Source organism: Perognathus longimembris, chromosome 14 (genome assembly GCF_023159225.1).
Source record: "Perognathus longimembris pacificus isolate PPM17 chromosome 14, ASM2315922v1, whole genome shotgun sequence".
Classification (NCBI taxonomy): domain Eukaryota; kingdom Metazoa; phylum Chordata; class Mammalia; order Rodentia; family Heteromyidae; genus Perognathus; species Perognathus longimembris.
In genome coordinates this window covers 42,880,060-42,903,496 of record NC_063174.1, presented here as the reverse complement: position 1 = coordinate 42,903,496, position 23,437 = coordinate 42,880,060, and the positions used below count along the sequence as shown (strand labels likewise).

Genomic DNA, 23,437 nt, shown 5'->3' with positions numbered 1-23,437 from the left:
TAATTCAGCGCTTAGTGGGTACTGGGGGGTGGGTGGGTGTTTCTCCCAGGAAACCACTGCCAGAAAAATCTAGCAGCTGGCATGCTTGTGGTTAATACCTTCTAAATTCTATAGATCCACAATTTTGGGTAATCTGGTAAGGAACTTGTTATATACCAGGAAGGAAAAAGGGTTGGCCAAGCAAATTGAGATTGGTGGCTCCAACCTATAATCCCAGCTACTTGGGAGGCAGAGATGCAGGACCAAGTTCAAGACCAGCCTGGGACAAAAGTTAGCAAGATCCAAACAAGCCTGGTATGGTAGAACAGACCTATTGGTCTGATACTCTAGGAGGTAGGAGCTGAAGCCTGCTTCAGGCAAAAAAAGGGATACTTCAGCTGAGAAATAACCTAAAGCAAAGAGGGTTGTAAGTGTGGGAGAGCACCAATAGTACTGGGGGTGAGGGAAGAGAAAGAAAGGGGCAGGAAGGGAAGGGAGGAAAGTGTAGTGATGCATACCTAGAATCCCAGTACTTTGTGGAGGCTGAAGCAGGAAGATCTTGAATTCAAGGTCACCCTGGGCTATATAGGAAGACCTTGTCTAAAAAAAAATTTAAAAAATAGAAGGAAGTGGGAGGGGGAGAAGAAAAGCAAGTCAGAAGTGGGAAGTGGGAAGAAAAATGGTTTCAGAACCTTTGAACTCTGTATTCATATGTGTTAGGTCCTCTCCCTGAGGGCTTCATGTAGATGCCCCCACCTCATTAAGTCTCCACCCAGTTACCTGGGTAACCTGCAGACCTGGAGGCAGTTACCTCCCCTTTCCCTGAGGTCACATCCTAATCCACCTGGCCACACCCCTTGCCCCTGCCCTAGATATAAGGCAGGGCTGGGTGGGGGTCTCTCTCACTCCCTTCACTCCGGCCGTGGATCATCTGGGCCACAGGCCAGCAGTTTGGTAATAAACGTTCTCTCCTGCCTGAATACCACGTGGCGTTCTCCTTTACCGGCTACCGACTTTAAAAAACCTAACAATATGTAAATTTTAAAATCAACTTGCTAACCCTGGGTCACATCCTCAAGACTCAGCAGCCAGGCTTTGTTACAAATCATCACCTCCAGGACCTTCCTTTAAAAACAGTATTGCAGAGCAGAGCCTACACCCATATCCCAGCATGGGGAAAGCAGAGGGCCAAAGATTTTCTTGATTTCACAGCCATGTAGTGAGAACCTACCTAATAATAATTAATTTAATAATTATTTTAATTGAATTATTAATTATTTAATGCTGAAATGCCTTTAACAGAAGCGTGAACTGCAAATTCTGTGTGTGTGTGCATATGTATGTGCATGTGTGAGTGTGTGTGTGTGTGTGTGTGAGATGAGTCTGGAGCTCAAGGCCTGGGCACTGTCTCTGATGAGCTCTTTAGCTTAAGGCTAGCACCTTACCACTTTGAGCCCAGCAACACTTCTGGTTTTCTGGTGGTTAAGGGGAGTTAAGACTCTCAGAGACTTTTCTGCCCATGCTGGCTTTGAACCATGATCTTTGGATCTGTTTCCTATGTGGCTAGGATTACAGGTGTGAGCCTTGTCTAGGCTAGTTTCTCTGAGGGCATGGGCAGGTAGGGCATTTATTACATAGGAGGGAAGAAGGAGAGGAGAGGGCAATGAGTGGTGCTATGAGAACTTCTATGAGCCAAGGATTATGATGAAGCCAATTCTGTGCACAAAGCTCCATTAATTATATATGCTGTTTTTTCTTTCTCCCTTCCTTCCTTCCTTCCTTCCTTCCTTCCTTCCTTCCTTCCTTCCTTCCTTCCTTCCTTCCTTCATCTTTCTCTCTCTCTCTCTTTCTTTTGTTTGTTTGTTTGCCAGTCCTAAGGCTTGAACTCTAGACCTGAGCACTGTCCCTGATCTTCTTTTACTCAAAGCTAGCCCTACTGCTTGAGACACATCACCCCTTCCAGCTTTTTCTGTTTATGTGGTACTGAGGAATCAAACCCAGGGGTTCATGCATGCTAGGCAAGCACTCTACCACTAAGCCATATTCCCAGACCCCCACCCCCTTTTTTCCTTATGGGTGCTGATCCTCTGGCTTGAACTCAGGGCTAGGGCACTGTCCCTGAGCTGTTCTGCTCAAGGCTACCATTTCACTTAACAGTTCTACTTCTGGCTTTTTTGCATTTGATTAGAGATAAGAGTCTCATAGACTTTCCTGCTTGGGCTGTCTTGAACCCCAATCCTCAGATCTCAGTCTCTAGAGTAGCTAGGAACAGGCCTGAGCCACCACCTCTGGACTACTTTTTTTTTTTCTTAAAATTAGAAAGTCCTTGCATTTTGTGGGAGGGGGAAACAGTCTTCATACCTATTATCCTAGCTATTCAGGAGGCTAAAATCTAAAGGATCATGGTTTGTGGCCAACTTGGACAGAAAAGTTTGATAGACTCCAACTCCAAAACAGCATTCAGGAGGCAAGGTTGGGATGTGGCTTAAGTGATAGAGGGACAGTCTTAGCAAACAGAAGGTTCTGAGTTCAAACTTCAATACTACTCCCTTAAAAAAAGAAAAGGGGGAGGGGAGGTTGTTAGTCAGTGGCTTACACCTGTAATCCTAGTTACTCAGGAGGCTGAGATCTAAAGATCCAGGTTCAAAGCCAGCCCAGGAAGGAAAGTCTGAGAGACTCTTATCTCCACTTAACCACCAGAAAACTGCAAGTGACCCTGTAGCTCAAGCGGTAGAGCTCTAGCCTTGAGCTGAAGAGCTCAGGGTCAAGCCCCATGACTGACAAAAAACAAAATGCCACTCAAACTTTTTTTTTTACTAATTTGGCTGGGAGCTAATGGTTCTTGCCTATAATCCCTAGCTGTTCAGGAGGTTGAAATCTGAGGATCAGTCACGGTTCAAAGCCAGCCTGGGCAAGAAAGACCGTGAGATTCTTTTTTATTGTTGTTGGTGGTTGTGGGGCTTAAACTCTGGGCCTGGGCACTGTCCCTGAGCTCTTTAAGCTCAAGGCTAGTGCTCTACCACTTTGAGCCACAGCACCACTTAAGATCTTAAGATTCGGGGCTGGGAGCATGGCCTAGTGGCAAGAGTGCTTGACTCTATACATTAAGTCCTGGGTTCGATTCCTCAGCACCACATATATAGAAAACAGCTAGAGGTGGTGCTGTGGCTCAAGTGGCAGAGTGCTAGCCTTGAGCAAAGAAAAGCCAGGGACAGTGCTCAAGCCCTGAGTCCAGGGCCCAGGACTGGCAAAAAGCAAGCAAGCAAGCAAGCAAGAAAGCAAGCAAGCAAGCAAGCAAGCAAGCAAGCAAGAAAGACTGATTTCATGAAGCATGTTAAAAAGAAAAAAGATTTTGAGATTCTTATCTTCAATTAACCAACAACAACAACAAATCTAGAAGTGGAGTTGTGGCTCAAGTGGCAGAATGCTAGCCTTTAGCAACAACAACAACAAAAAACCCCACATCAACTCAGGGACAGTGCCTAAGCCTTGAGTTCAAGCTCCAAGACCAGCATATACATGTAAAAAAATTTCAATAATTCAAACAGGCCTTGCCCTACGTAGTTTGAATTGCTTACATTGCTTATGTTAATAGATGTCTTGATGTTTGTTTTATTTTTAAGATAAGTTCTTGGGCTGGGAATGTGGCTTAGCAGTAGAGTACTTGCCTCGCATGCATGAAGCCCTGGGTTTGATTCCTCAGCACCACATAAATGGAAAAAGCCCAAAGTGGCGCTGTGGCTCAAGTGGTAGAGTGCTAGCCTTGAGCAAAAGGAAGCCAGGGACAGTGCTCAGGCCCTGGGTTCAAGCCCCTGGACAGGCAAAAAACAAAACAAAAATAAGATAAGGTCTGACTTTGTACCCCTCCTGATTCTGCTTTGAGTTCTGGGCCTTTGTAGTGCTAAGATTATAGGCAAAAGTCACTATGCCAGGCTAGATAATTTTTAAAAATCACTTATATGTCAAGGAAGCCTTGCTTATACATATCATTCAATAGTGGATAACATTTTTGAGATACACAGCTGGGGTCACTGGATCATCAGTTCTTGAAGATGCTTCTGCCTGAGAAAGCCAAACCCTTGGGGAATGAAATTACTTGCTCCAGGTCCCTTCTAGAAAGCCAGGCTGATTGGAAGGCATACATGGAGAACTGACCCAGAGTTTAGAGACATCTTCATCCAGGGACCTGCCCAGGAGGAAAGACAAACAGAAAGCCATCCATCTGCCACTCAGGCCACCTTTCTGCCCAGGCACTTAGCTGTGTGATGTTTTGACTTTATTTACCCTTTGGGAATATTTCCCGAATGTTACACTTTTTCCTCTTAGGTTTCCAACCACCAGCAGGAAGGCTGTACCAAGACCTGCCTCTCTCCACCACTGCTAGAGCGCAGGCAGAAATCTCTAATTAAGCATCTTGTCATTAGAAAGATTAGTCAAAACCAGGCTGATCCCGGACAACTGATGGAAATCTTGTCCCACACAAATGATAGCATGGAAGGTAATGAGGGGCAATTAGTGTCTTTCAATCAGGGTTTCTGATCCATGATTTTTCAGGCTGTGTGCACCACAATGAGAAGAAGACAGGCTGTGTGGACACAGGAAGGACAGCTGGGAGGTCCCAGTCTACCTGCTCACAAATGGCGACTGCTGGCCTTTGGGAACTGCCATCCTGAGCTGGGTCCTCTTATTCCAGTGCCTTCTTGCAGGCCCAGGGGGACCTTGTGACTCCCACTTTTGCCCACTCCCTCCATGCATCTATCCACTCAGCCATCTAATCCTCTGTCCAGTCAGCCAACTAAATCGTTCAAGCAAAGTGGGGGCTAGTATGCAGGCACTTCTAAAACCAGCTCCCCAGCTCTCTGTCTCTCAAGGCCAGTACCTAATCTCTACTTGTCTGTTTGCCTGCCCCTATATTTCTTCTCAGTCTGTATCTCTCTTGCATGCGCGCATGCGCGTGCGCACTCACACAGCCCCCATAAGCTACCATCCTCACCAAAGCCCTGGCCCAGCTGATGGACACAAGGACGGGCACCTAGGCCAGCCAGTCCCTCTTAGGAAACTTCTGGTGTTAGGGTACCCTCGTTCTCTCTCTCTCTCTCTCTCTCTCTCTCTCTCTCTCTCTCTCTCTCTCTCTCTCTCTCTCCAGTAGCAGCAAGTCCTGAGCTCAAGAGAACAAGAGCACACACATCTTACCAGTGTGCAGTGAGGAAGAAGACTATCGAAGCTGGCAGCAGACCGAGCCAGGGGCAGGGGCAGAGTCCTGGAGCCTCCTTCCATTGCTACTGGCAGTGGCTTCCGAGCCCCCCGTGTCTCTGTTTGGGTCAATGAGCATGGTCTGGCTCCCTGATGCCTTCCTTAGCCAACACAGGAAGCTTGTGAAAAACAGCTCCTCTGCCATCTCATGGATTCATTCGTTCATTCATTCATTCACTCCTTCTCATCATACCGTATTTCATCAACTATAGGCTATGCCTTTCTTTTCTTCACATGTTACTGTGTTGGCAAACCGAATGCATCCAGAATTGATGACAAGTCATAGGTTAGCCAGTACCAGAAAATAATGAGGCCTTTAATGGAGGCTGTCACTGATGCCAAAAGACAGCTAAGAGCAGCTGAAGAGGGAGAGGGGCAGAGATGGGGGTCCGCCCAGGCTCTTTGGGCAGGGCTGGAGAGGTATTGGTCGCTCAGGGTGATACCATCTCTTATCCCAGTGAGAGAATGGCTTGGTCTATTGATCTGATAAATAAACAGCCCCGGCAGGCTCAATCACAATGTTATTTTGCATTTCAAATACTGCTGTCTTAGGCTGTTGTCCCTTGGCCAGGTAGCTGCAGGCCTGGCTGGAGGGGTGGATCCAACTTGAGAGGCCCCCCTGGGTGGGGGCCCTCCGGGGAGGGGCTGGGGTGTGTGTGGTGGGGGTGGGAGTGGGAGGATGTGAGCCCCAGAGGGATAGGTGTGAGTCAGGCCTGTAGGGAAGAGCCCCGGGGGGGGGGGGGGCGACCACACCCAACCACAGACTCCAGCTGTGCTGAGCTTCCCTCTACCTAGTGCTCTGTGTGCAGGCCCCTAATGACTACTTTACAGATGGTGGGGGGGGGGGAGAAGCGAGGTGCAGAGATGTTGGGTCACCTGGTCTACATCGCTTCTAGGTACCTAGAACTACCTAGGTACCTTGAACTACCAACACCTTGAGACTGGCATCTGGGGTTGAGCTATCTCTGAAGAGACATCCTTTACTTCTCCCTTTCCCGGTCAGGGTAGCTTTTTTTTTTAAAGGCAGGTGAGAATGGGTCCCTGTCCAGGTAGAGGGGTGGAGGGAGGACCAGCCTAGGATAGGCAGGACAAGAGGACAACACAGCCTGAGTGCTCTTCACATGGCCACTGCTTAAGTGGCAGCGCTGGGACCCAAAGAAGCAGCCCTAGCTGCTGCTCAAGGAGAACAACACTATTCAGAGGTCTGTTCCTTGGGCCTTCTCAGTGATAGGAACAGCCAGGAGGGATGTCACTCCAAGGAAGTGTGTGTGTGTGTGTGTGTGTGTGTGTGTGTGTGTGTGTGTGTGTGTGTACGCAGAGGTGACTTAACAAGCCCTTGATTTGGAGAGCTCATAGTGGGTGAAATAGGAACTCAATATTATTAAGATGACAGGCTTTAACTCTGGGCCTAGGTGCTGTTGGCGCTTTTTTTTTTGGCCAGTCCTGGGCCTTGGACTCAGGGCCTGAGCACTGTCCCTGGCTTCTTCCCGCTCAAGGCTAGCACTCTGCCACTTGAGCCACAGCGCCGCTTCTGGCCGTTTTCTGTATATGTGGTGCTGGGGAATCGAACCTAGGGCCTCTTGTATCCGAGGCAGGCACTCTTGCCACTAGGCTATATCCCCAGCCCCCTGTTGGCGCTTTTGCACACACTCAAGTCTAGCACTCTATCGCTTCAGTCACAGCACCACATTTAGCTTTTTGTGGCTAATTGGAGATAAGAGTCTCAGGGACTTTCCTTCCCTGGCCTTGCTTCGAACTGTGATCCTCAGATTTCAGTCTCCTAACAGGCTGGGATGACAGGTGTGAAAGCCCAGCTTAGGAACTCCCAATATTAAAGGCACAACACCCACAGATCCCCGGAGCTACCCCTCTAACCCGTGTGCTTTGGCTGAGCTGAGGTCAAATTTTGGCTCTGGGGCTGAGCACCCAGATTGCTTTGTTCTTTGTTCTCATAGTGTACTAACTTCATGTGCACCCCAACACACACACACACACACACACACACACACACACACACACACACACTCCTTCTACCAGAACTATTAGTTTACATACTTAGAACCCTGGCCTCTCAGCACTCCTGTCAAGGGTGGAATTAATTTCATAATTTACATTTCAGGCTAGAAAGTTATTCTTAATAAACAGCATGAGTGATCTTCTGAGCTCTTACTATGCCTGGTACAAAGAGTCCAGACAAGGGCTGGGCTTAGCTCCAGCTCCAGAGCTGTGTGTCCTTCACGCAGTCAGTTGTTGGGTCTGTTGTATCCTTCCACTTCCGTTTGGGATCCTCTGCTGGAGGGCTGTGGGGGCGACTCACAGCAGCTCTGGAAGGAAGCCTCTCCCCCAGCTTGACCAGGAAGCTCCACACTGTGTGCTCCCTGGCGCGTTCTAATTTCACAGATAACACAAGAGTTAACAATGAAATCACCAAAAGGAAAATTAAAAATGAACAAGTCCACATTACAGAATGAAACACTGGCTGAACACAATGGCCTGAGGTCACTGTGATGACTAAGAATCCATAACTCCAATCTCCAGTCCCACATCCGGCCATGGCAGGGCTCTGCCTACAGCACCCAGAGCTGCCTCCCTCCACCCACTGGCCGGCACCCCAGCCTCCACATCCACCGTGGTCTTCTCCTTCCTCCCCTCCTGGGCCCCTCCACATTCTCCATGTTCTCTGTGTCCCAGATGATTGTCTGTAAGACAAGATTACTGGGGTGAGGACCACAGCAGCCTGTCAGTCATCTGCAAAAGCTTTGCAGCTCAGGGCCACTGCCTCCCTCTGGCTGTTCACAGCCCTCGTTCCTTCGAGAGGAAATAGACATCTCTTCCTGTAGCCACTGCTGGTGAAACCCAAGGGTTTTTAAGCAGTTGGGGTGGGGGGTCCTCCTCCCAGCTACCCCTCACCAGGCTGGCCCTGAAAGATGGAGGGGCTGAGAATGGACAGAGTCCTTGTTCCTGAGGCTTATTGGGTTGGAGGCAGAGCCAGGATTGAAACCTAGACACCCCACCCCCCTCATCTCAGTCCACCTACCCCAGCTTCTGAATTCTAAGCCCAGTCCCAGCATCTCATAGCCTCTCAACACCAGGATCCTAAATGAGAACTGAACATGAAGTAAAATACCTGGCCAGCATGCCTTAAACTTGCCCAAACTAAGGAAGTCTGAAAAAATACCACAGACCAGAGGAGAATAAAGACACATGACAAGTAAATGCTCCCCCACAGATCCGGGCTGAAGAGGACATTAGAAAAATCAATGAAATCTGAATAAAGTTGGAGGCCTTAGTTCACAGTGATGGGTCAAGATCTGTTCCTTTTTCTTTTCTTTCTGGTTCCAGTCCTAGGGCTTGAACTCAGGGGCTGGATACTGTCCCTGAGCTTTTGTGCTCAAGGCTAGTGAAGTACCACTAGAATCACAGCTCCACTTCTGGCTTTTTGGGTGGTTAATTGGAGGTAAGAGTCTCAGGGATTTTTCCTGCCTGGGCTGGCTTTCAACCACCATCCTCAGATCTCAGCCTCCTGGGTAGCTAGGATTATAGGCGTGAGCCACTGGTGCCCAACTTTAAGGTCTGTTTCTTAGCGTGACCAGTCAGACTACCATGGTAGTAATGTAAGATGTCAGCAGAAGGGAAGATTGGGCAAGGTTAGTGGGAAGTCTGTGTTGCCCAGGCACATTTCTATACAGCCCAAACTGCTCTAATAAATAGTGTTCAAGAAATTAGAAACCTAAGTCGAAGAACAGTTTAAAATACCCAAATAATCAAAGTAAAAACGGGCACGCTATCTGAATAGACTTTTCTCAAAGGAAAAGTGACAAATGCCTAACAGATATATGAAAAAAAAAAGATTTAACATCACCATTGACTAAGAAAAGCAAATCAAACCCACAAATGATCCATGGACTCAAGCCAGAGAGGTAAGCAGCAAAAGGACAGAAGCTAACAGGGAGAATGGGGAAGGCTTATACTGTGGTAGGAATGCAAACTGTTACCTTTACTCAAGGTTAGTGCTCTACCACTTGAGCCACAGCCCCACTTCTGGATTTTTCTGTGTATGTGGTACTGAAGAATCAAACCCAGAGCTTTATGCATGCTAGGCAAGCGCTCTACCACTAAGCCACATTTCCAGCCCCTATTATCTCCTTTCTAGAAAAACTAACAATATGAAGTTTCATACTGTAGTACTACTGATGAGTCTGCTTTACCAATAGTGGGCATCTATCCAAAGGATACAATATTAGTATGTCAAATAGATGTCTGCATGCCCATATTTATCAGTACACTGTTCTCAATAGCTACAACATGGAAACAACCAAAGTGTCCATCCATGTGGATAGGTTAAGAAAATGTATCGATACACAATGGAATATTACTGGGCCATCAAAAATGAGATCCTTTCATTTGGAGCACCGAGGTAAAAGGAGAAGACAGTGTCAGTTGCCACACATTTCCATTCCTGTGTGGAATGTGAACTGACAAAAGAGTGGCCCCTAGAGGCTGGGAAGAGGGGAGGGAAGGAGCTACAGGGTGACAGCACCGTAGGTATTAAAATGTGGTCAGATGGGCTGGGGATATGGCCTAGTGGCAAGAGTGCTTGCCTCGTATACATGAGGCCCTGGGTTCAATTCCCCAGCACCATATATACAGAAAACAGCCAGAAGTGGCGCTGTGGCTCAAGTGGCAGAGTGCTAGCCTTGAGCAAAAAGAAGCCAGGGACAGTGCTCAGGCCCTGAGTCCAAGCCCAGGACTGGCCAAAAAAAAAAAAAAAAGCGGTCAGATGTTTCCCTGAAATCTTTGACCCTGCAGCACAGTGGGTGACTGTAGCTCCTACCAGTTTATGAGATATTTTCTTTTCTTTTTTGGTGCCAGTCCTAGGACTTGAACTGAAGGCCTGGGCGCTATTCCTGAGCTTCTTTTGTGCAAGGTTAACACTATACTACGTGAGCGATAGCATTTCCAGCTCTTTTGGTAGTTTATTGGCAATAAGAATCTCATGAGCTTCCTGCCTAGGCTGGCCTAGAACCGATAGTCTCAGATCTCAGCCTCCTGAGTATCTAGGATTGCAGGCATGAGCCACTGGCATCCAGTTGATATTTTCTTTCTTAAGTTTGTTTTTATATGTTTTAGGAAGGAATTTTTCAGTATTGGAGGATGAAGGGAGGAGAAATGGGGAAAGGTTAAGCATTTCCTGTTCCCCTCATAGGAAATGGAACTTTAAGGCTCATACGTATATTGCCAGTCCTGGGGCTTGAACTCAGGACCTAGGCACTGTCCTTGAGCTCTTTTTGCTCAAGGCTAGCACTCTACCCCCTTGAGCCATAGTACCACTTGCAGCTTTTTCTCTGTATGTGGTACTGAGGAATTGAACCCAGGGCTTTATGCATGCTAGGCAAACACTCTTACCACTCAGGCTTTCTTTTTTAGCTCACCCTTCACCTCATGCTCCTGCCAGTCTTAAAATGTCCTCAAGTGTGCCATTGTTGCCGCAAGGCCTTTGCACTAGCTCCACAGAATCCCACATAGCCAGCTCCCTCCTGGCAATCAGGTCTCTGCTGAGATGTCCCTACCTCTGGGAAGACGCCCTAACCACTATGTCTACAGCAACCTCATCATTGACACCTTTACAGCCATTCTTAGAATTTGATATTCTGGGGCTGGTCGTGGTAGAGCTGGCCTGTAATCCCAGCTCCAGGATCTTAAGTTGGAGGCCAGTCTTGGCTACATGACTCAAAAATAAAACAAACAAACAAAAACCTCAGACATTCACTAGCTGTTTATAACCTGTTCAATAATTGCTCTACCATCAGAGTCCCAACACACTGTAGGTGCCTGCACCACTATACTTCCCTCCCCCCAACACCCCCCCCACGTGGAACTGGACGGAACCCCACAGCTCCTTCAGGCAGTTAGTGTTCATCCTCGCCCCGCCTCTCACCCTGGTTCCCACCACACCTGGCCAAGCTCAGGGACCAGGTGGGCTGCAAATGAACAAAGGACCCCCCAGGGCACCAAGCCAGAGAGGCGGGGCAGGCACGGGGCTCCCAGTCCACCGCCCAGCACCTGATCTCACTGAGCCTGGGGAGGGCTGGGCTCTGCACACCACCGAAGGAGAGCCCAGCGGGGGAGAGGGTTCCACCCAGCCATTCCACCTGCATCTTGGGGATCAATCCGTTCAATGGAATCTAGCAAATCGCGGGGAGGGCGGGCGGGATGAAAACAGCAGTACCAAGTAATGACTCATAATCAAGTAAAATTGGATTATTTCTGTGCTGACTGGGTGGGTAGGGACTTGAGGAAATTCATGGGAGGGGGAAGCAAACTCAGCACTTCCCATCCCTGTCACCCCACCCCTGCCTCCTCCACCCATGCTGAAGCTGGGAGCCTGGTAGAACAGCTGGGCCCACCCTCCCCAGGGTGGGTAGCTACTGTGCTTTCACTTCAGTGCAGGTACTCAACATTTACTCAGTCAAACACAACGGGTCAGGGCAGGTGACTGTGACAACAGGGCCACTGGATGATAATGAGTCTTCAAGTGAGGGACTGGCGCTCTCTCTCTCTCTCTCTCTCTCTCTCTTAATCACACACACACACACACACACACACACACACACACACACACACAGTGGGGGGCCAGGCATCTGGGAAGGCTTCCTAGGAAGGTGGTCGCTCAGATGACTGGCCTGAGTCGGGAGGAGCCCTTGGCTAGATATGAGACGAGTTCCCCACCTCAGGGCTGGGGCTGGGCAGGGTGTGGAGGGCTGGCCAGCTCCTGGAGGGAATGAATGGCTAGGGGCTTAGGCTTCCTGCCTCACAAGTTTGGCCTCTTCTTCCCTGCCCAGACTTTCTTTGCACTACAAGAGCTTTAGCAAAGCTAGCTATTTAAAGGAACCCCGCAGCTAATCCTTGAGTAAACGGAAAATCTTTAAGCAAAGCTAATAATCACCCCATAATCAGGTGTTAGGTAATTCAGGAATTTACAGTACCTTGTGGGGCTGAAGTATTCGGTTCCTAGGTTCCTACAAACGTGTGTGTGTGTGTGTGTGTGTGTGTGTGTATGTGTATGCAAGTATATATGAGAGAGAAAGGGAGAGAGAGAGGATCTAGGTCTGATGGGAGAATGGGACGTAGTTCAGGGGTAGCCTCCCTGCCTGTCTGGGTTCAATCCCCCAGAGGGAGTAGAGAACGTGACGAGAAGGAAGAGGGAAAGGAAGAGAATAGCAGAGAGGAGAGGAGAGGAAATGGGAAGGGAAAGGAGAGCGGAGAGGTCGAGAAGAGGGAAAGGAAGGGAGGGGGCAAGACAGAAGAGAGGAGAGGAGAATGAAGGGAGGAAAGGAAAGCAGAGAAGGGGAGGAGGGGGAGGGAGGGGACAGGAGGTGCTCCGGGCATGCTGGGGCGAGGTTGGGAGGGGTACATGAGCAGGATGGGGGTCCTCACTTGGTGCTGGTAGGAAGAAGAAAGGTGCTTAGCGGTTCTGACCCTCACAAGGTCTTCCACATGACAAAAGGAGAACCTTACTTCTCAGAATGGAAACTGAGGTCTTGGAGAACAGGACATCTGTTGTTGTTGTTGTTGTTGTTGTTTCCCCCCTCCAACTCAACCCCTTGGACTGTTGTGCCGCCAATTCCTCCATTTATCATTAGTCCATCCAGGCGGGCTGGCCCACCCTTGTGTCCCAGAACATAGCCGGGCAAACAGCAGGTGCTCTGTCCATGAGCCAAAGAAAGACTGACATTGGTTCCATGTTCAGAAATTGGAATGAGGATCAAGGAAAACCAAGCTCTTGGATTTTGCGTTGCTCGCTCCACAGGGAGCTGTAGCCATTTGAGTCATGCCTCCAGCCCTGCTTTAGGTGGTGGCGGTGGTGGCTAATTGAGAGTCTTACACGCTTTCCTGCTCAGGCTGGCTTCAAACTACGACCCAGGCCTCAGCCTCCTGAAGAGCTAGGATTACAGGAGCAAGCCACTGGTGTCTGGCTCAAAAACAAACAAACAAACACCCCAAGCTCTTGATTTAAGCTGGTAAGGGAAATGTCTATCAAGCAGCTTTTCTGTAGTGTGGCATTAAGCCCATTATATTTCAAACAGTGCAATGCAATTTTATTATTATGTAAACAGATTGATTTTCTAAATGATTAGCTATTAAAAATAGCATAACTCTCACGCTGGCGGCTCAGGCCTATAACTTTAGCTACTCAGGAAGCTTCGGGAGGTCTAAAGATTGTGGTTTGAAGGCAGTTTAGGAAGGAAATTCTGGGAGACACTTATCTCCACTTAACCAACAGCATTTTCATACTTGTATATAAGGTACTTTGATCAGTCATATTCACCTCCTACTACTATCTGGATTCCTGTCCTCTTGGTCTCTTTCTTCTTCCCAAATGGTCTCTTCTTGAACTTTTAAAAAATTTAAACATTTAAAAAAAATTTTATTGTTAGGAAGGTGATCACAGGGGCTGGGAATATGGCTTAGCAGTAGGTAGAGCACTTGCCTCGCATGCATGAAGTCCTGGGTTCGATTCCTCAGCACGACATAAACAGAAAAAGCCGGAAATGGCACAGTAGCTCAAGTGGTAGTGTTAGCCATGAGCAAAAAAGAAGCCAGGGACAGTGCTTAGGTCCTGAACTCAAGACCCAGGAATGGCAGGGGGGCGGGGAGAGTATATTTCTTCTTGGACAATGTCACCCCTTCCCTCAGTCTTTCCTGGTTTTCCCTCTCTTACACACCCAAAAGTTGTATAGTTCATTTTCAACATGTACCACTGCTACAGTAAGGTTTGATTTTCTGATTATTATACATGTGAATGTGTTACCGTGTGTGTGTGTGTGTGTGTGTGTGTGTGTGTGTGTGTGTGTGTGCGCGCATGCGAATGCTGGTACTGGGGTTTGAACCCTGGGAGTCAGTGCTGTCCTTCAGCTTTTTCACTCAAGGCTGGCACTCTACCACTTGAGCTACACCTCCACTTGCAGCTTTTTATTATTTTTCCTGGTTAGTTGGAGATAATCTTACACACTTTTCTGCTGGGTCTGGCTTCAAACTACAGGTCCCAGCTTCCTAAGTAGCTAGGATTACAGGCATGAAGCACAGGCACCCAGCACCTTTTTTAAGACTGAAAAATGAAGCTGGGTGCAGGCCCTGGTAGGTTTCCCCTGTAATCCCGGCTACTCACGAGGCTGAGATCTGAGGATCAAGACTTGAGTTCAAACCTCACCCAGTACAGGTTTAAAAAAAAAAAAAGAAGTGGTGCTGTGGCTCAAGTGGTAGAGCACTAGCCTTGAGCTGAAGAGCTCAGGGACAGCACCCAAGCCTAGAGTTCAAGCCCCACGGCTGACCAAAATAAATAAATAAATAAAAAGACTGAAAATGAAAAGTAAAATGGGCACCCATGGGGTTTAATAAATAGCAAACCGAAAGTGCAACAACAAACTACATTGTAAGCCTGCTTCTTTCTCCCGGATGGGATGGAGAGACATCGGACATCAGAAGGACTCGCCCAGGGTAATGGTCAGTAGGGTTCACACTCAAGACCAGTGCAAAGCACAGTTTCTCTTCCTCAGGTCCCCTCCCCCTCCCTTACCCCCCAAAACCCCTCTCCCTAAAGGAGGTCCCTCAGCTTGTTTGGCTAATGTATTCGCAAACCAAATTAGGGGGCCCCTAGCTCCTAGGGAGGTCCCCAAGCCAGTGGCTAGATGCAGAGAATTAGATAGCATCTCATGCTCAAATCCGATTAGGCCGGCCCCGCCCCCGCCCTCCACACGCCAAAGCCCACTTTCTAATCAATTTTACAAAGGGCCTCTGCAGATACACACTAATGGTATTGAGCTGGGATCTGTAAACCAAGTCTTCCAGAGGGGAACGCAGAGATAAAATGCTCAGGCTGTATTAAGGGGGGAGCTTGTCGCCAGGGTGGTGCCCTTAACTTGAGGAGACATGGGGTGGGCGGGGGGGGGGGGGGAGGGAACAATATCACTCCTATCCCAAGACCTCCAGCCTCAGTGAGTCTTTCTCTCTCAAACCAACCCCCTCTCCAGCTGCCCACTAAGCAGCTCCTTGCCACGTAGCTTGTGTGCACCTGGTGTCCAGCTGCTGAAATGTCTGTGCCCCTTGCCCTCAAGCCTCAAGACAGTCCACCAAAGCTACCCACCATTACACCAGGCTGCCATTACTACCCTGCCCTGATGTGTCTGGTCTGAGGCTGAGCACCTGTAAAGCCCCAGTGTTGGTTAAGTGCTCAGTAAGGCTGGCTCTTCCTTCTTGTCCTGGCATAGCTGCTTATACCAACTTTCTTGTCACTCCTGCGTATGTTGTGATGCTTTGGCATTTCTTCTCAGCCAGGATCCTTGAGGAATACAAATGATCTTTGTCCATCTTGATATTCCCTTCCCTTCTTCTGTCTCTCTTCTTTTCTCCTTCCTTCCATTCATAGTGTGTGTGTGGGGTGGGGGAGGTGAACCCAGGGACTCCCAATACAAGTATACTACCACTGAGCTACACCTCTAGCCCTGTCTTGGTGTTTGTTTTGGTGGTGGTGAGGTTTGAGCTCTTGCTCAGCTTTCTGGATCAAGCACACTTACCACTTGAGCCATGCCTCCAGCCCAACTTTTTGCTGCTTATTTTAGAGATGGAATCTCTCAGGCTTTTCTGCTCAGACTAGCTTTTAACTGTGATCCTCTAGATCTCAGTCTTCTGACTAACTAGGATTACAGGAGTAAGCCATTGACGGCACCTTTTTCTCAATAGATTTGCAGCACAATGATATTTTTCTTCTCTCTCATTTCCTCCCTTCATTCCTTCCTTTCTTCCTTTCCTCTCTCTCTCTCTCTCTCTCTCTCTCTCTCTCTCTCTCTCTCTCTCTCTCTCTCTCTCTTATCTCACTATTGTAGCCCAGGCTGGCCTTGAACATGCTGTCCTTCTGCCTCAGCTTCTAGAGTGCTGGAATTACGAGCGAGCATTGCCACACTTAGCACAATGATTGCGTTTACTTGTGGTACTGGAATTTGAACTCAGAGCCTCTTGCCTGTGAGCAGGATCCTCTACACTGGAGCCACAAAAGTTTGAGGGCATTTAGCATGGATGCCATGATCTGGATGGGTAAAGCACCCAGCAGCCATGACTAAGCGCCTGCATGGCGGTGTGCCAGGTTATGAGATCAGCAGTGGCCATGGCTCCTGATCAGGCTCAGATCCCAGTGCTCTGGGATTCCAGGTCCTTGAAGCTAGAGCTGGAGGTGGCCTGGCAGCCTGAGTTCGTTTCCAAGGCAGAATGAGGATGTGACCAGCAGGGGGCGCTCTAAGGTCCTGCTCCAACAGGAACACGGGCAAGGCCGGGGCTACTCCATCCATCGCAGGGAGGGCCAGTCCCTGGGTGGCTGCTCTTCAGACAAGATTAGGGAATGGGGGTGGGGGTGGGGGCTTGGTGGGAGGATAGCAGTTCATAGCGGGATGAAATTCTAGGGTACCGACCCAGAAAGAGGTCACCTACCAGTGTATCCAGTTATTCATCCACAATACTAGAGGCCTGGACATGGCTCTGGCAGGGAAATAGGGTCCTGGAAGCTTTAGGGAGCTCAGGGGGAGCACAGAAGTATAATGTAGGGTAAGAAGTTTTAAAGTACTGTGCAGTACAGAAATACATTTACTGTGGTCTGGTATATATGGCATAGGACAGGTGCCTAGTGATCACTAGTGGCTAAGGACAGACAGACACACACACACACATGCACACGTGTCCACACGCACATGCGCACATGTGACATATGCACAGATATCTTCCTTTATGGAATACCCCAATACAAAATCTGATGCCATGACCTTGTCTACTTAGCAGACGAGCAGAGAACCTGCTGGGTATTTGAGAGCACCCAGACTTATCCAAGTCAAATCAGTGGTTAGATCAGAAGGTCCAGGACCTGTTAGCAGGTATGGCTGCCGTTAGCAGGTATGGCTAGCACACCCACCTGGCTGTCAGGCTGGGTGGGGGTGCACCTCCAACAGCACCCAGGCCCTCAGGCAGCAAGGCAAAGGCGGAGCTGAGCATTCTCTGTCGACAGCAAGGCAGATGAAGGCTCCAGGACATTCTGCACCCATGTTTTTCTGCCTTTCCTCTGGACATTACACCCCAAACTCATGGTGGTCACTCCAGCATTCAGCTCCTCACATTCTCTACTCTCCTTACTATCCAACATCAAAGGGCAATCCCATCCACTAGGGCTTTCACAGAAACGGACCGACTAGCCTTTGGATCAGAATACATAATTGGTCTCTTGGATCTCCAATTTACCCTCTCACCCCACAGGGCTAGGGACTTGTCAATCTCTGGAATTAAGTGATTTGATGCTTTGCAATACATTTGTTTAGATAGACGAGTATACGATGCCATTATCTATATCTAGATCCATCGTTATCCCTTTTACTTGGGAGAGCTCCTTGCAGTACTGAAGTTTCCCAAAGCTTCCAAGACGGTGGCAGGGCTGAGTTGTAGCTCAGTGGAAAAGCACTTGTCTAGCAAGTGCCAATATCCTGGGTTCAATACCCAGTACCAAAGAAGAAAAGAAAAAATGAAAACCAGATTTTAAAAATTCAAAGAAGGTTGTAGCTGAAGGTTCGACTCTAAGAGTGTCTTCGGCCACTGTTTCCACTGACTCAAAAAAGGGACCATCCTAGCTTAGACATGACGGGAGTGGGAGGGTAGCCCCTGCCATTAATAATCTCTCCAGCCCCTGCTCAGAAGGTCTATTTCCTTATGTTTGTGCTAGTACTGTAGCTTGAGCTCAGGACCTGGACGCTATCCCTTAGCTTTTTCACTCAAGGTTAGTGCTCTACAACTTGAGCCATAGCTCCACTTTAGGCTTTTTGCTGTTTAACTGAAGATAAGTATCCTATAGACGTTACCCTGGGCTGGCATCAAACCACGCCTCAGACCTCAGCCTCCTGGGTCGCTAGGATTACAGGCCTGAGCCACCAGTGCCTCACACGAAGCTTCTTCAGTTGGAAAGCTTCCTGGCTGTGAAGATCTCCAGGGAGTCCAAGGGCACCTCTTTCGTGTATGATGACTTTGGGACCAACTGTTCCCAGCTCTGTGCTTTTTGTCCTCTTAGGCCTTCCATACAAATACCCACCCAGCTGCTCTGAGTGAGCTTCACCAACCAGGACCTGAGCTTCAACCATAGCCAATCTGCGAGATGCCTTTCACTTTCCTGCAGGAGCCCTGAGCTTACAGCAGAATCCAGGAACGAGAGGACCATGGCTAAGGCACACAGGAGAGAAAGTCTTCTGTTACTGTCCACTGACTGACACAGAAAGGCAAGGCGGACTCCTCCTCCTCCTCCTCCTCCTCATCCTTCTCCTTTTTTCTCTTCCTCCTCCTCCTCCTCCTCCTCCTCCTCCTTGTCCTTCTCCTTTTTCCTCTTCTTCCTCCTCCTCCTCCTCCTCCTCCTCCTCCTCCTTGTCCTTCTTCTTTTTCCTCTTCCTCCTCCTCCTCCTTCTTCTTTTTCCTCCTCCTCCTCCTCCTCCTCCTCCTCCTTCCTCCTCCTCCTCCTCCTCCTCCTCCTCCTCCTCCTCCTCCTTCCTCCTCCTCCTCCTTCTCTTCTTCTTTTTGCCAGTCCTAGGGCTTGCACTCAGTGCCTGGACACTGTCCCTGAGCTCCTTATGCTCAAGGTTAGCACTCTACCTATTTGTCAAGTAGGAGCATAGCAGGAAATGGGGCTCAAGCATTGGTTCATAAAAGCAAGGGAATTTACACGCCTAGAATAAGTCTGTAACCACTGACTACAGGCAAATCTTGGGCTGCAGGGAGTGCTAGAAGGTTCTTCAGGCAATACTTCTTCCTTGTTCTCAAGTCTGCAGAAGGGCATTCAAGGTTATCCTCCATGACTCAGAGTTCTCTGCCCTGAGTGCTGTATATCTAGTGATGTGTTCTCTCTCTCTCTCTCTCTCATCTCTCTCTCTTGTCTTTCTCTCTCTCCTCTCTCTCTCTATCTCTCACATCTTTCTCTCTCCTAGTTGGCTTCTCTAGACATTTCCCAGAAGAAAATCCCCAGAGAATGGTGTTGTATGGAAAGGGGACACAAGGACTCATACTTAGGGACCCCATTGCCAGGCTAATTCCCAAGCGCAAACAAGTGAGTAGGGAGCAGGAGGGGCACCGTGTGTCCTTCTTCCTGTCTCTAGCTAGACTCTTGCCAGCTCTGGTTCATTTGACTTTTTCTGGCCAAAGCCACACGGACGGGTTCTACTGGGTCATTCGCAGGTTTGGCTGCTTAGGTGGAAAGAGTTCTCAGCATCTTGCTGGGCCATGACTTCCGCATGAAGCAGGGACAGAGGCTAACTGGTGGCTGCCACATTCCCCGAGTTCCTGGGGACACCGACATGAACTCCAAAGTGGAGACCGCTGATCAGGAGCAGCCGGTGTGACTGTGAAGTCAGAAGAGCCATTGTGACCAATGGGTATTTATACACCCGGTCAGTGCCATCCCCTTTGACATGGTCACCTTGAGCTTCTCTTCCCAGTCCCCAGTGGGGCTGCCTTTGGTCACAGCACTTTTGGAGGTCCTCTTGGGAACTGCCATCACGACCTCATCCCCTTTGTCATGAAAAACTGCTTTGCTCAGCTTTGTCACCCAGCTAATTCCTGAGACTGCCCTCTAAATGACCTTGGCGACCTTAAAATTTAAATTCATTCCAAAGAAAGGTGACTCACTCAGCACCTGAGACAGTAGTGCAGCCAGCCAACTGCTCGCCACTGCAATCCTAGCTACTCAGAGAGGCTGAGACCCACGGATCCCAGTTCAGAGTCCACGAGGGGAGAAAACGCTATGAGATCCCATCTCCAATTTACCAGCAAACACGGTAGACGGGAGTCATGGTTCAAGTGGTAGAGCACCAGCTGTGAACAAGCAAGCAGAGGTCAAGCCCACTACCAGCAATAATAACAACAAAAACAACAACAACCAAGTCAAAGACAGGATGAAGACCAGCACAACAAGGAGAGAGCATAGGGCAATCAACAGAACACCGTTCCCAAGTATGCACCTCATGAGCTAGCCTGAATTAGCCTCATGCTGCAGACAGAACGCAGGGACTAAGTGACCCAAAATCACAGAACTACCCCAGGCCCGGACCCTTCCTGTTAGGTTGCCAAAGGCATGGCGTCTCTGTGAAAACCAAGGTTTTGTGCTCATTTAAATAACCGCCCACCAGCAAACCCAACCTTTATGCACAGCCAGGATAACCATGATATCCCAGAAATCAGCATCTGCCCTTTGGGCCTCCCTGTAAAGAGGCAGACTGGAGCTAGGGACATAGAAGAACGGGGGGGGGGGGAACCTTGCTGAGTTCAATCAATCAATCAGACACTGTGGGGCACCTCTAGCAATGAGGATTAAACCATCTCTCACTGGTGCCCATGGTCCCGCCACAGAGTGGCAAAGGCAGATGAGAATGAAACATGGGGATTTAAGAGTCAGTCTCCACCTGGCACTGCTGAGCAACTTCAGGCCAACCAAAGCAGCCTCTCTGGGCCTCACTTGCAACATTTAAAAAATCCTACACATTGTTTTTTCTCATGTCCCCAGTAGCAAGCGTGAATGTGCGCCCAGTGACCACTTCCCTTTCCCTAGGTTTGTGCTGTGTGGGCCTGCTCCTTCCACCTCTTCTTTTTAAATCCCTACCATCCTCCTGACTCCCTCCTACCTCACTTGACCCTGTCAAGAAAGCATTTCTTCTTGATCCACAAAGACAGGAGTGACATGGTGGCACGGAGCAAAGCAGAAGCCACCAAGAATCTTGAGTGCCTTTGAATGCCAATGGCATGAAGGCTGACAGAAAGAAGGAGGGAAGCTGGGCGCTGGTGGCTCACATCTGGACTCCTTGCTACTCAGGAGGCTGAGATCTGAGGATGGTGGTTTGAGGCCAGCCCAGGCAGAAAAGTCTATGATTGAGAATATGGCCTCCAGTAAACTACTCGGTAAAAGCCAGAAGTGATGCTGTGGCTCAAGTGGCAGAGTGCTAGCCTTGAGTACAAAGAGGTTCAGGGACAGTGCCCAGTACCTAAGTTCAAGGACCAACTGAAAAAAAAAAGAAGAAGAAGAAAGGAAGGAAGGAAGGAAGGAAGGAAGGAAGGAAGGAAGGAAGGAAGGAAGGAAGGAAGGAAGGACACACAGGAGGAAACACTGGCCATCATGGTTTCCAGATGTGGATCTGGGGTCAAATTTTCACTTTGGCTTTTGTGAGCTGGGTGCTTCACAGGACAATACTGTGTCTCTCTGGGCTTCTATCTCGGTGAGGAAAGAAATACACAACCCCCCCCCCACCCGCTTGGCAGCACAGTTGTGTGATTAAAAAGCAGAAATTAGGTAAAGTATAACCTCTGTGCACCTGGCATGTGGTAGAATTCAGGCACATGCTGGGTGAATTTTCCAACAGTAAATTTGAAACCATTTTCCCACGAGGACAGGCTGGCTCCTGGGCACCACATTTCAAAGAGCAAAAACAAACAAGACAACAAGAGAGAATATCCCCACCAGCTGGAATGTGCAGACTGTGTTCCGCATCACCATGAAGCGAGGAGACACACTGTCAAGGGAAAATTGTGTACGGGGTTTGAACTCAGGGTCTGGGTGGACGCCTGAGTTCCCATGGAGTCTTGTACCGTTTCCCCAATCTGACCTTGAACTTTGCCTCCTAAGTCTTCGGGGTTACAGGTGTATGCCATCACACCCAACTCTCAGCCCCCTCTCTCCCTTTTCTTTTTTTGTTTATTGTGCTGGTACTGGGCTTGAATTCAGGGCCTGCATACTGTCCCTTAGTTTTTCCATTCAAGGCAAACACTCTACCACTTGAACTACACTTCCACTTCCAGCTTTTTGATTGGAGATAAGGGTCTCAGGGACTTGGCTTACATTGTAATCCTTAGATCTCAGCCTCCTCAGTGGCTAGGATTACAAGTATGAGCCACCAGTGTCTGGCTTCAGCCTTCTTAAGTACAAGAAAAGAAGAGAAGAGAAAGGAAAGAAAAGAGAAGGGAAGGGGAAGGGAGAAAGGAAGGAAGAAAATAGATATTGGATAGATAGAGACAGAGAGAGACAGAGAGAGAGAGAGAGAGAGAGAGAGAGAGAGAGAGAGAGAGAGAGAGAGAGAGAGAGAGAGAGAGAGATCTGTGGCTAAAACTAAGATTCTCCTGGCCAAGGCCAAACTCCATCCATTCAGGGAACATGAGAGCTGGGTAGATCAGGAGCTCAGCTGCATGCTAGTGCAGGGTTGGCCTGGTGGGTACAGTGAAGAAGGTCTTGGGTTGCCCTCAGCAAGTCCCTTCCCAGGTCTTCTACAGGGAAGGCGGCCCCAGCCTCTGGAGTACTTGTCTGGCTGTGACCTTGAATGCCAAGGTCCTGCCAGAGAAACAACAATGAGAAATTCACCCGGCACAGCTCTCTTTGATGCGTCCTGACCTGGGGAATTGGTGTCAAGAGACACAGAAAAACCAGATGGTATCTTCCAGGGTCATAGTCCACCATGGAGAGGAGCCCAGAACCCCTTTCATGTCCTTTCCTGCGTCCGTCGGTGCCAGGGCGGCTGGCGTAGGCAGGCGAGAGTCCACAGAGACACAAGATTAATGGCTTCTCAGGCAGGTGGGCCAGTCACGATCCTCCGCAGTTCCGGGGCCTGGCTCTGTGAGGCGTGCAGTGTAGAAAGAACCTGGTGGGAAGGCCAGCTCTTGCCAAGCAGGCAGAACCCCACTGTGGATCTACAGCAGGTGCCTGGGGGCTGAGCCTCACCTGGGCCTGCTGCTGCTGCTGCTGCCAACGCTGCTGCCACTGCTACTGCAAGGTCCTGGCGAGCTGAGAGGAGGAGAGGTGGGCAGACGAGAGCTCAGGCTAGGACGGACCCAGCTTCTACAGGTCTATGCGCCCCAGCACTGGATTACAAGTTTATTTAAAGATGACTGCTGTTGGGCTGGGAATGTGGCTTAGTGGTAGAGTGCTTGCCTAGCATGACAAAGCCCTGGGTTCGATTCCTCAGCACCACACAAACAGAAAAAGTTGGAAGTGGCGCTGTGGCTCAAGAGGTAGAGCTCTAGCCTTGAGCAAAAAGAAGCAAGGGACAGTGCTTGGGCCCTGAGTTCAAGCCCTAGGACTGACTGACCAAAAAGAAAAAAAAAGATGCCTATTGTTTCAGTACTCTACTTCTGGCTTTTTGATGGTTCTCTGGAG

The 23,437-nt window shown here is 49.1% G+C and overlaps 1 protein-coding gene across 7 annotated transcripts in view; it reads right to left on the bottom strand.

Moving 5' to 3' along the window:
• Esrrb (estrogen related receptor beta) overlaps positions 1 to 23,437 on the bottom strand; it is a 169,690-nt gene that overhangs the window by 67,325 nt on the left and 78,928 nt on the right. Inside the window, exon 2 of one of the 7 annotated variants that reach the window (XM_048362435.1) lies at positions 498 to 579. The exons of 5 other annotated variants lie outside the window; for them this stretch is intronic. The gene's annotated coding sequence lies outside the window, so the exon portion shown is untranslated. Of the gene's footprint in view, positions 1 to 205; positions 219 to 497; positions 580 to 23,437 lie in introns of those variants that run through there. One more of the 7 variants, XM_048362436.1, reaches the window with a different exon arrangement.